Raw genomic sequence first — 13,926 nt, 5'->3', positions numbered from 1 at the left:
TTTAATTTTTCTGAAGTAATCTCTCGTATTCTTCTTTTGCTATAAGTGTCTTATGTTTTATATTTTTATCCAGCTCTGACCTACTGTGTGGAATAATTGTCTGTATTAACAAAATATATACAGGCTAAATGAAAGATTATGTTTATTCTATTTCCTCTAAAACGAGGACTAAATGCTGTTGTAAATCCTGACGATCCCAAATAAATCTTTTAACGCTCCATTTTATAGCTGTATCTTAAAGAGTTCATATTTGTAATCATACTATAAGCTGTATCTTAAAGAGTTCATATTTGTAATCATACTATAAGCTGTATCTTAAAGAGTTCATATTTGTAATCATACTATAAGCTACGCACGTAGAAGATTTAAAGATTCTTTGGCGCGACTGTCCCCACAAGCATGAATCGTTCTACAAATAAGCTTCGAAATCGCCTCTAATAGATGAATATTGCAGTTCAATTCCACTAGAGACTTTCCCATTTTTCCCCATAAATTAATAAGTGGCATGGTTATGGGATTCTATCAGCCAAGCAAGAGATTATTTAAAAAAGAAATGTTGCGACAGTTTTCAAAATCCTCTTCCTTTGCAACAACATAATTCTTCACCATCAACAGCATTACATTATATTACATTATGTACAATATATACATTATATTACATTATATTACATTATATTACAGATGTGGTTGATGTAATCCCTTGCTGTGCTCCCTGGTAAATGCTGTATGGAGACCACATGGGATGAAATTGCTGTTGTCAAAAAGAAGGCAATTAATATGAATACTAGTGGTATCAAATATTGAACAAGTGTTATCAAAATTGAAAACTGTCTTAAGAGTTTTTAAATCTGATGACCCCCCCCCCCGCCCAGGTCTCCAGTCATTTTATTAATTGCACTCATAGAAAAAAGTAATGGATTTTACACGATGATAATTTAGTTATTACTTTTTTCGGGGTGTACGTAATTTAGTTTTTTACTTGGGAGTTACCACTTATGAAGACCTGAAGGCCACTCAGGGATAAGGGTTAATGAATGTACGGTCGTAGGGAAGTAATCGTTAATGGTGTAAATTCGGTGGGATTTGATTGCTTACGGGGACGACTTAACAAGAACTTGTTTACATTGGATTTGAAGGCAACTATATTGTATTCAATCAGGAAACAAGCCAGCAGAATAGGGTTTCACAGGCGGGCAGTTCTGGAAAAGAAACTTTGTTCATGGACTCTGCGTTCAATTTTAGGCACAAATAAAGATTGGGAGAAATTTTGGGGAATGGTTGTAGGAAGTCAAGTGTTTTTGTGAAAGTTTGACAAGGGTGACACATAGATTGGAGTCCAGTCGAGTACTTGCCATGAAAATAGCGATAGAGCATAGAGGGCTTTGCAACGTCTCTTCTGTGGGGAAAGAGATCTTGCATTTCCAAAAGTTCAGTCCTTAAAGCGCCAGGACGGAACTTTTGGAAATGCAAGATCTCTTGGTGATATATCTAGTTATTTATAACTAGTTGACTGAAACATTCCATGATTGTGTAGCGATACCTAAATGTTATGTGAAATCAAATAAAAAGTATATCTTGCTCTACTCTGTATTGCGCACTCTTGTATAAACCTTGATAAATTCATTAACTGTTTTATCTTTTCATAGAATTAGCATGGAATAATTATATATATATATATATATATATATATATATATATATATATATATAATTATAAAACTCAAATAGCCTTGTAACGAGTGATGTAACACACTTTCCGGTTTACAACATCCGGTTGCGCAATGCGCGCATAAACATTAGCCCATAAGAACGTAAACAAATAAACATAAATCGCTTCTTTTTCAGATTTTGACCTGCGCACTGAAATATTAACGTTATTATTTCGAAATTATTATTAACATGGGAAGAGTGGGGGTGTTTTGCAACTATTCTTTATTACAACTATACTGTCGCTATTTTCTTACAACTAAACAACTTTAACCCGTTGACAAACATAAGAACAATTGTAGTAAAGCCAAGACTACTACTACTACTACTACTACTACTACTACTCTCTACCGTCCCTTTTCCTTCCTTCCTTCCTTCCTTCCTTCTTTCTTATTTTTTGTTTACATTTCTAGGTACAAAATAGTTGTGTGAGAACGGTGAATTTGTTGACACATTTACTAATCTGTTTCAATATTAGTTTTATTTTATTTTATTTATTTAGGTTTTATTTTTTTGCTTCAGGTTTTATTAATTATTCTTTTTTTTTAGATTTTAAGTTTCTATAACTTGGTTGAAGGATTCCAATATGGGTGTTTCATTCTTATATTTCTCAGCAGTAGGTTCATGTGCGTTTTTGCTGCTAAATGACTTTCGTCGCCGTTCGACTCGTAGAAAAATCATTTAATTTTCGATTTTTGAGCGATTATTCGAAAAAAATATGTAACTTTACACGAATAGGGAGGATTTTTTTTTCATGTTTGAGTGATTCGTCCATGATTTTTCATTTTCATAGAAATGTTTCCGATATGTAAAAAAAACTATTTTCTTTACGTCACAAGTTTCACGCTCATACATGAATTCCATAGCTAATATAATATATGACCCAACGGGTTACGGGTAGTCTAGTATATATATATATATATATATATATATATATATATATATATATATATATATATATATATATATATATATATATCAGGTTGACAAGAAAGTCCTTACGGCTTCTATTTTAAATATAAATGAGCATATCTCAACTCAAAAAAATCTATTGATCAAATCAACATCACCGTCAGAATCAACACACTTTTGTCAACGCAAAACAGTAACATCTTGCGTTCGTTGCAAATGAAAGCGTAACAAATGCAAGTATTGACTGACGACAACCGCATCCAAAAGAAATCTGAATGTCTAAATCTGAGCAACGTCTGCATCGCGTTACTTTCGTTTGTACGTAATAAGTAAGATTGGCATAATCATCTGATAAGGCTACACCAGAGTTTTTTTTAATTGGCATTAGCCATTCGCACGTATTGATAGCAATACAACTTATGAATAGCTAAAGAGAAACAGTAATCTGAAAAACATTATATAATACTAAACTCGGAACAACCCAACTTGATTAGATATTTTTGAATGGCGAATGGATGGGTGAATGGGACGGGAAGATGAATAAAGGGAGGGAATTATGAGGTTAGGGAAACAGAATGAGCAGTAGTAGTAATAATAACAGCAGTAAGATGATGCCATCAATAAATGAATTACCTAAATAAAGAAGAAAATGAAAAATATACAGAATGTGTATGACTGACTGTGAGAAAGAGATGTAAATAACAAAGGAAAGAAAATATTTTACGCAACAATCGATCGCCATTTAAAGAACGGGTGTCTTGTATATGTTCTATAAACTAGTAATAAATATATTTTCAAATATCTATTGATTTGCAAGGTGCTAAATTATAAGATAATCTACATTTAAGCAAATTTAATCAAATTGGTCATTGGTCATTGTTGTCGAACTTCGCTGGGTTGAAACACGCAGATGAGTCGTAAGACGACGGAACATGTTTGTGGATAATTATAACACACACACACACACACACACACACACACACACATACACACACACACACACACACACACACACACACACACATATATATATATATATATATATATATATATATATATATATATATATACATTACGTCATGTAAATCTTAATTATTTGCTAAATATGAGGAACTGTGTGTAAGGTAAATGAATGTTTGATGCATTTGATTTTTTTCAGACTGAATGTGAAATATTTGTACATTTATGAAGCCTCCTCGTTAACATCGATGATATTTTGAATACCATGAGATTATATGTTCCTGAAATGGGCAGAAATAATTGTGTATAAATAAATGTCCTTCGAAGTTAGTATGGATTTTTTGCTTTGAATAATTAAGATTCGCTTTGTGTTAAATAACTGCTCTAGTCGCATAAAACTATAGTGTAGTAAAATAAAAATAAAAAAAACGCTGTCTAAATGAATATCAAGCACTTTACTCATTCGTGCTGCTTTGATTCAATTCCGTTCTGATTTTGTTAGTTAATGCAAACACACACACACACACACACACACACACATACACACACACACACACACGCACACACATATATATCTTCTATAATATAAAGCTGAACGTCTGTGTGTGTGTGTCTGGTCACGAATAGGCTCCTATATGGTTGACTATTATAGAAAACTGATCACATATAATGATAGAAGATGCATCGAGACACAGGAATGGGTATGTTTGATCTGGCATAATGATGATTCATTAAAATTGCGGGGTATGCGTACGCGCCTGGTTCATAAAGTATGGAAATAAAAAAATTTTAAATTAAAAAAAAAACGTTTACAAGTGTTTTTGATACAGATATACATAATAATACTTTGATAAGTATGTTTTAACTTAAATAGGGATGGTATGATAAAATTGTGGGGTCTGCGTTCGCGCCTGGGCTCCATAGAATGGAAATAGGCACAAACTTTAATAAAGACTTTTCATATCTATCTGCGTAAGTATACTTTGATAATTATGTTTCAGTTTGAAGAAATATGGTATAATAACATTATGGGGTATTCGTTCGCGCCTGACCTCCATAGAATGGAAATATGTCACAAGGTTTAACAAGGTTTTTTAATATAGATCCACAGAATATTGTGATAAGTGTTTCAGTGTGAACAGGTATGGTATAATAAATCATGGGGTTTATCTATTTTATTTTTACTTTCATCATATTTTGCTTTGGTTTTGATACCCCCAAATTAGAAGCTATCTCTTTACAACCTTTCCTTTTCATAACCTATCATACTTTCATAAATCAGAGTCCATTTTCTGTAGGCTGTTTTTGAACCCAGTCAACGACGGGTACTATATATATATATATATATATATATATATATATATATATATATATACTAGCAGGGAGACCGATGATGCCCGGGATTGAATGAGGTCAAACAATGTTTCACACTTCCAAAACTAATCGTCATTAAATCGATGAAATCGCCCATTTGCCAATCAAATCTATTGATTACCTGCGGATATCCACCGTGATGACAATCACATAATTCCCCGCCATAACTTATACAATATATTGTAGTTTACATTGCACTACCTACTGTTAAAATTATTCATTTAATGAAATGAAATTAAAGTTCCTTGGTTCCTTGAGTGTGTTCTTATAGAAATTCCTTAAAATTTTGAATCCTTGACAATAATATAATTCCTTTATATATAAATAGATGTTCAACTATGCGTGTTCTTTGCTAGAATAAAATAGAATATATAGAATAGATGTTCAACTATGCGTGTAGTTTGCTAGAATAAAAAAAACTATCTGAAACTCAAATCGGCATAAAGTGCCTGTTGTTCAATGAAACAGGCTGATAACATGTTTATAACTCTTATCAATCTGTTATTAAATGCTTTTTCAGAAGGCTAGAATTGATGTGTCCCGACATTAATGACTCCATTGCTCATCCAATCAATGTCACATGTTACGATGCTCATCAAAATAAAATACGGTAAAAATAGACAATAAGTTTCAATTCAAAAATGTATATTTATATAATTAAGTTGGAATTATTCTGGATTTGTTCACGAACTTCGCGAAGGGGTTGGGAAATCAACAGTACTTGGATAAGTCTATATAATTTTGATTTAAATGGATTACATCGTCTGCGTTCGCATCGAACAGCTTAATTCTATTATACTTATCGCTCGAAAATAGAGATAAACCCTTATAACCAAATAGATTCTTCAACTAAATTTCCTAGAACACGGAGGGAAGTATATTTCGTTTGGATCAAAGAGATGATGGTTACAACGTCATCGTGAGATTCATGCAAAGTAAATGCGACGTTTTACTTTATTTGTTACTATTACAAAAATCAAAAAACAATAATAGCGAAAATCTAAATTTGGATTTCATAGCTTGAAGCGGAAGAACACAGGGATCTTTATTGATTCACGGGACATTCGATTATATCTCTTTCTGTCTGTCTGTCTGTCTGTCTGTCTGTCTGTCTGTCTGTCTCTCTCTCTCTCTCTCTCTCTCTCTCCTTCTGTCTCTATTGGCTTAGTACACTTTCTCCATCCAATGCAAATCTGAAACCGATACTAATTTATAAATCACTATAGAAATCTGTAATTTAGTTGTGTGTCTTCGGCACACGCACGCAAATAAAGAATTAACATTTAAGGTATGCGTGCAGTTATTACCTAGGGCTCATGTAGACATTTCTCTGTGTATGCAAATATATTTCCCTGGCTTTTCTTAGGATTAGAATGAATAAAAAGTGAACAACCGTCATTTTCAATAACAATTACCAAATCTTAATTTAACATTTCTTTCTTTCTATGACGTTACTGATGAACTTAGACACATCCAAGTCTGCATATTCAAATCTGCATAGAATTAATTGTCCGTGTGAAAATTGAAAATGTTCCAAACTTAGAAATGTAGATGAGGAAACAAAAGAAAAGTTTGTTTTTAATGTCGATGGTTTTGAAAGAAGAGAAGATGGTGGTGGTGGTTAGGGTTAGATAATGTAGAAGACAATTGATTCTACCAATTGCGAATTGTGCATATAAGGTGTCAAAAAAGAAAAAAAAAATACCGACGGTGTTGATGACATCATTACGAGCGACGTTACACTGTAAGGCGGGGGAAGGGCCGGATTCTTTGCAAGTCAGCGAGTTAAAAATGAAAGAAGAAAACATTGGACGATTTGAGATTATAAAACTCCACTAATTAAAAATTAAAAGCGAAATAAAAAGAAGGAAAAATTTAACAAAACTTTTTATATAATAAAACGAAAACAGAAATTTGTGATAATTTACTCGTGCATTTTATACATTTATATGTGATCCGAAATAAACGTGCTTTATGCACTTCCAACTCCACGTGACTTACCTATTATTAAATAACGATTTTTAAAGCTTTCATTTTTTATTAAAATCATTTTTTATTAAAATGATTTTTTATTAAAATCATTTTTTATTAAATCATTTTTTATTAAATTCATTTTTTATTAAAATCATTTTTTATTAAAATCATTTTTTATTAAATTCATTTTTTATTAAAATCATTTTTTATTAAATCATTTTTTATTAAATCATTTTTTATTAAATTCACTTTTTATTAAATTCATTTTTTATTAAAATCATTTTTTATTAAAATCATTTTTTATTAAATTCATTTTTTATTAAATTCACTTTTTATTAAAATCATTTTTTATTAAAATCATTTTTTATTAAAATCATTTTTTATTAAAATCATTTTTTATTAAAATCATTTTTTATTAAATTCATTTTTTATTAAAATCATTTTTTATTAAAATCATTTTTTATTAAATTCATTTTTTATTAAAATCATTTTTTATTAAATCATTTTTTATTAAATTCATTTTTTATTAAATTCACTTTTTATTAAAATCATTTTTTATTAAAATCATTTTTTATTAAAATCATTTTTTATTAAATCTAGAAATCTAAAGCGTAAACAAATACTCGTATATATATATAATAAAAAAAAGAAACGATCAATTTTTTATAGGAAAATTCTGTGAATGCTGGAAAAATATTAACTATGATATTCGAATTCTGAGGGTCATAGTTTGGATCAAAAGATGGGTGTATTGACCTAAAGGCGACTTATAGTTTTATTTGGTTGAAAATCTAAAGAGTAATGCTTAACTCTAGACATGAACAAATTATGGACGTGCACAAATCAAGGTTAGACTCAGACGTGCGCTCAATAATATACACGTATCTATCATAAATTTCAGGTGTCTATAGCTTTCTGCCTGTCTGTCAATATATGTCATCAAAAAAAAAAAGCTTTATACACGGATAAAAAAAGTCTAACTTTTCTTAACTGAAAGCTTACATAACTTTGTATAATTATTTATATTAGTATCGTGGTGTCATTATTCCCACATCACTCATCTATAAAAAGCAAAGACGATTTATTTTTATTTATAACTTGGAAGCTATAAAAATTTGAAAAAAAAAAAAAAAACAAGAACAGGAAAGAAAATGTATCCTGGAGAAAGAACGGGAGTACTAATATGAATGCAAACTTAAAATGACCTTTTAAATTGGATGCTGAGTTGTTGAGAGAACTGGATGTTATTTTAGTTGTCAGGGTGCATTTCAAATTAAAAATGTCGAATGTTGACTTCTCAGGTCGAAAGATCTTTGCTACTCTGAAGATTATCATAACTCCTTCATTTAACCTTCTTGTATGAGACGCGGCAATATTTTGAAAAGAAAGGAAATAGACGCTTAGAATGAATAAGATCAAAATTTACGAAGAAAAAGGAAGTTGTATTAAAAACGAATTGACACCTATTCACAAAAAGACTACATACATGCGTTTTTTAGATAGATAGCTGAATATACATAGATAAATAAATACAGATAGATAGATAGATAGATAGATAGATAGATCGATGGATAGATAGATAGATAGATAGATAGATAGATAGATAGATAGATAGATAGATAGATAGATATAGGTATATAGATAGATTCAATGTCAGACGATTTTGTTAAGGAAACCGAAGAACTGAAGCTAATGAGTTATGAAGAAAAAGGTAGTAGAAAGCGGAAGATATGAAAAGAACAATAAAGAAATGTTCAATTAGATAGACAGACAGAAAGACAGAGAGAGGGAATAAGAAGAGGCTTATAAAAATGTCTTACACACGCACACATAAATCGATAGAATGATCAGTCTGCACATTGATGCCATGTGCACTGTGCTGTAATCAGTAGCAGTCAAAATTCTCGGTCAGTGTCAGAATAATTCGACGTATCGGTGAGTTTCGTTGAAGAATATCTTTTAATGCATCTGTTATTCCTTATTCTTAGTTCTAATTTCAGATTAATTTTATCGTTTCCATTTTCTTTCTCTTCGCCACAATCACCTTGAGCGGATCGATTGATGTGGTTCGTGTTCGATGACAGATTCTCTCATCTTAAACATTTGAACAATGACAATAAGGTTAAACTTGAGCGTGCATCATTCTCTTTTAAGAATTGACTTCATGGGAAAAATGTTAAAATTTGTGTGTGTGGTGGTGGGCTGCACTTATAAATCTTGCATTTGCTTTTATTGTAAAAAAAAATATCAGTATATGTTTTTATTATTAGAACGTGTTTTTCTAAGCTGCATAAAGTAGATACTGCTGGATTGTTGTATGCTATGCTCTTATATACTGCCTGCCAAGGGCATCTTGTTCTAGGTAGGATGCATTTCTTCTTCTTCTTCTTCTTCTTCTTCTTCTTCTTCTTCTTCTTCTTCTTCTTCTTCCTTTCTTTCTTTTCTCTTCCATTCGTTTGAAACACTTATCATCAAACCTGATGAAATAGATACGACGTTCTATTTGTTCACCGAGATTTGGTGAGTTGGCAATTTATAAACACTTTTGATCTACTTTATGTTATTTTATATCTATTTATTTTGTCATAATCAACCTAACCCAGATGATTACAATTTTATATATATATATATATATATATATATATATATATATATATATATATATATATATATATACATATCTATATATATCTATATATATATATATATATATATATATATATATATATATATATAAATCAAGGATTTTCTAGCTCAATTGTACTATAGATATCGTTACAACATCTCACACATTTCGCTTACTATTCGCTCAAATATTAACTAAAATCGATTCTTTGTCTAAAATAGCATTTGTATCTTGAAGTAAAATTCTTATTGTTTAACGTATAAAAATTTGCATTTTTTACCCAAAAGTTGCACCGCTGGAGTCATTGTCTTTTTTATTTGTTATTCTAAATTTCTTCATATTTTTTTTCATTAAAATTCATTAAATCTTGTTAGAATATTAATTTTTTTTGTAATATAATGTTAAAACAGTAAACATATTTTAGCTGCATAAAATATATGCCCGCCAGCGATTAAAACAGTGAATTAAAGTTCGATTTTTCAGACTTTTAAAAATAAATTATAATTTTATTTTAGGACAAGAAACGCTAGTTAATGTCAATAAATAATTTCATTGGAGGGAAGAAAAAACAAGTGAATTCGTGAAGATATGCTAATGGTCTTTATACTACAATTGAACGGATTACAAAACATTCTTAATTTAAAGGTTTCAGATGACGTCAGAGATGTTATTCATTCAAGAATCAATTTCTTAATGTTTAGTTGTCATTTTCTTTTGTGTTGATGTTGTATTATTGACGAAAAACGGTGATAATTTAAAATAATTATCAAATTTTGGATTTTCTGCACAATTTTCACGAATGATAATTGAGAATAATTACGATTAGTGAATTAAAATCGAGATTCTCATCAAATTATTTAAAAAGGAAATACTAAATTACTGTCATTTTAATTTCCATTTTGACAAATGAGAAATAACTTTAAAAATTGTCTTCTTTGTGAGGAATTCATTTCACATATCAGTTCACATTGCATTTTTTTTTTCGAATTTCTATGACAACGATTAATGTACCGGAAATAAAGCAATTTTATTCGCCATGAGCAAAGTAAGCGATGAATAGAGTAATCCTATCTGTGTGGTACACACACAAACACACAAAAGATTATTTGATATTATTAAATGACAGGTACACATAGCGTTGCCCCCAAATAAATGAGTACTTCCGTGTACTCCTATTCCCAACCCTATAACACATATTACTAGTTTTAGTTTTAGTTTTTTTACTTTTTACGATTTTCAAGAATAAGATAAAGTGAGATTTTGCATTTTACGAGTGTCCGGCGCGATTGCAGACCTCACACTATTATTGAAGAAAAATTGTTTGTTTAAGTAATACTATCATTAGACTTCCCAACAAAAATTGCAGAAGAAAAAGTTGTTTATCTTGGTGTAAGACTTTGTTTTCAACTGCATCACCGTACATAAAGACAAGGACAACACAAACCAGAATAGGTTGATGAAAAAAAGCAAGAAAAACAATATTAAACTGAAGTCAATTCAATTATTTTTCCTTTAAACTGTTCATGTAGTGTTTTTGTTCAGGTTTTAAAGAAGGGATTTGATTGTTTATATAAGTTTAACGAAAAATAGTCTCTTTAGCTGTTTTTTTGTTCAGGGCTTTTTTTTTCTTTTTTCAATGTTTTTTTTTTTTAACCGAAAATGCACACACAGATGTCTACATACATATAAGGGACATTCCAAAAGTAATACCTTCTATTTTTTTCCACCCAAATGGATCAGAGCGGATTGCAAATTGCATTGTTATGATGACTGAACTATAACACGTTCGGCGTCTCCTACTGTATACATACGGATCCTCTGATCATTGACTTTGTAGCATTGTTATTTGCGTGGAATATACAATCGTTAATGGACCATATAAATAGTAATAGCCGTAATAATAGTATACAATCGTTAATGGACCATATAAATAGCAATAGCCGTAATAATATTATACAATCGTTAATGGACCATATAAATAGCAATAGCCGTAATAATAATAGTAGCTATTTCCGATTGTAACCTACAAATGTAAAGTTTTAGACAGCTGATATAGTTTTTCATTGTCGCAACAGATAACTACATGTGTTCATTATTTTGAATGTCATTCTATCATATGTAATCGATACTCGTAAGTGCGAAATATGTGTTGCCGTATTGTGCGTTTTAAAAGGGGTGCGTCTATTTTTAGAATTTCTCATAAAAATCGTTTCCTATTGTCGATCGAGCGATTCAAAAATATAGATGACAAAAAGAAGTAATAAAACATAAGATTCAAGTCCAACATATTTTTCTGTGTAATATATATATATATATATATATATATATATATATATATATATATATATATATATATATATATATATATATATATATATATATATATATCCAGATATATATATATATATATATATATATATATATATATCCAGATATATATATATATATATATATATATATATATATATATATATAGAGAGAGATAGATAGATAGATAGATAGATAGATAGATAGATAGATTACAGACCACAGAATTTAAACGGTTTAGAACTTTGTTAATACACACACACAATGCTATATTCCGACTGCCTGTCGTTAAATACTTTCTCTGGCTGATTTTTATGAATGTCCGTCGATATGGATTTATAAGTAATTAATTCACTTCAATTCATGTGTCAATTGCTGGTTGCATGGCGGTAATATGTTAGCTTACGAAGACAATGACGGCTTAGTGACTGGGTCCGAATCTCTCGTTCAGCAGTAATTATTACTTCCTTAACTGATGACAGCCTAAGCATGAAACACTAGTGTCTGTAGATATATAATTGTTAATATTTATTTGAAAAACATTATATATGTGCATGAATGATTATCATATTTCATCACACACGTGTGTGTGTGTGTGTGTTTGTGTGTGTGTGTGTGTGTGTGTGTGTGTGTGTGTGTGTGTGTGTGTGTGTGTGTGTGTGTGTGTGTGTGTGTAATTTAAGCGTATTTTACGACCGAACAACGCCGGACAGCCTACTAGTATATATAACAATGACTTTGTCTCTGTCTGTCTGTCTGTCTGGTAACGTTCTCTATCATACTCCTCTTTCAATTTTGGTTTACAGAGTTAAAATTAGATACATATGAGATTTGAACTTGTGAAACAAATTCGATTTTTCTTTAACCGATACAAATAGCTGCTAAAGGTCAAAATAAAAAAAATGGCATTTGGCAGTCGGCTCAAAGTACTCTTGTATGTATGCGTAACTATATATTTATACGTTAAAGTCAGTTAAACATTAATGCTTCCTCATCAATCTGACAATGGCTCATACGCCTCCAATTCCACCTTAGACCCCACAAACCACTCTCTCCCAAATTTCCTTTATATGCACACTTGATGATCTGAAAATCATCCGTTTTCATGTCTGCAATATTAAAAAAAAAAAGATTTAAACACTTCCAATGCATGTGAGTCTAATCTCATCCCTGCTATGTTATAAAAGAAATATTCTGCTGAATTAATCGTGTACTCTCCAAACTCTACAACAAATGCCTTGTAAAATCTTGTTTGCCCGGTAGCTGGAAAAGTTCTTTTACAATATCAGTATTAAAGAATTCCGGTGAAAGAACTTATCCGTTCAATTGTCGCCCAACAATCTTCTCACTTTGCTAAAATCTTTCAGTCATTAATCAATAAAGCGTTAGTCGTAAAAGCTATATATATATATATATATATATATATATATATATATATATATATATATATATATATATATACATATATATACATATATACATACATATATATACATATATATACATATATATACATATATATATACATACATATATATACATATATATATACATATATATATACATACATATATATATATATATACATACATATATATATATATATATATATATATATATATATATATATATATATATATATATATATATATAATTGTAAACATACATGATGTGTACTATGGTAGAAAATTCGGCGAGTTGTGGCCCCAACGAGCTACTTTCAGTAGATCTTTGTTTTCTTTGTGTTTTTTCTTCATGTTATCAATTATCAAACATAATAATTGGTAAAGTTAGTTTTTACTACCTCAACAATTTTAATTTCCTTAATTCCACAAGAATAATACGTTTCACCCGTGTAAGAACATAGGGAGAGTTTACTAAGCTTTCGGTGTAAGAAAGGTCTTCTCAAAAGTTTAGCTTAGAATGTATAAAGTTTCGATTCGACTTCGAAACCAACATTTGTTCAGATTTTTATTTCTATTGCATTGCTTACATAAGATGGCCCACTTTATTAATGTATACATAAATAATGCAATGAATTTTTTGGATTTTGATAACTTTATTTTT

At 29.9% G+C, this 13,926-nt stretch overlaps 1 protein-coding gene across 14 annotated transcripts in view; it reads left to right on the top strand.

The window, feature by feature from the left end:
* The window catches only part of LOC145252676 (carbonic anhydrase 2-like), a 242,182-nt gene that overhangs the window by 52,473 nt on the left and 175,783 nt on the right, over window positions 1-13,926 (top strand). For 2 of the 14 annotated variants that reach the window (XM_080112491.1, XM_080112472.1), the window contains exon 1: window positions 9,301-9,446. The exons of 2 other annotated variants lie outside the window; for them this stretch is intronic. The gene's annotated coding sequence lies outside the window, so the exon portion shown is untranslated. 10 more of the 14 variants (XM_080112481.1, XM_080112484.1, XM_080112474.1 and 7 more) reach the window with 9 other exon arrangements.

The sequence above is a fragment of the Euprymna scolopes genome, chromosome 29 (assembly GCF_053919585.1).
Source record: "Euprymna scolopes isolate OS-2025 chromosome 29, ASM5391958v1, whole genome shotgun sequence".
In the NCBI taxonomy this organism is placed as follows: Eukaryota; Metazoa; Mollusca; class Cephalopoda; order Sepiida; family Sepiolidae; genus Euprymna; species Euprymna scolopes.
This window is presented reverse-complemented; position numbering and strand designations above follow the sequence as displayed.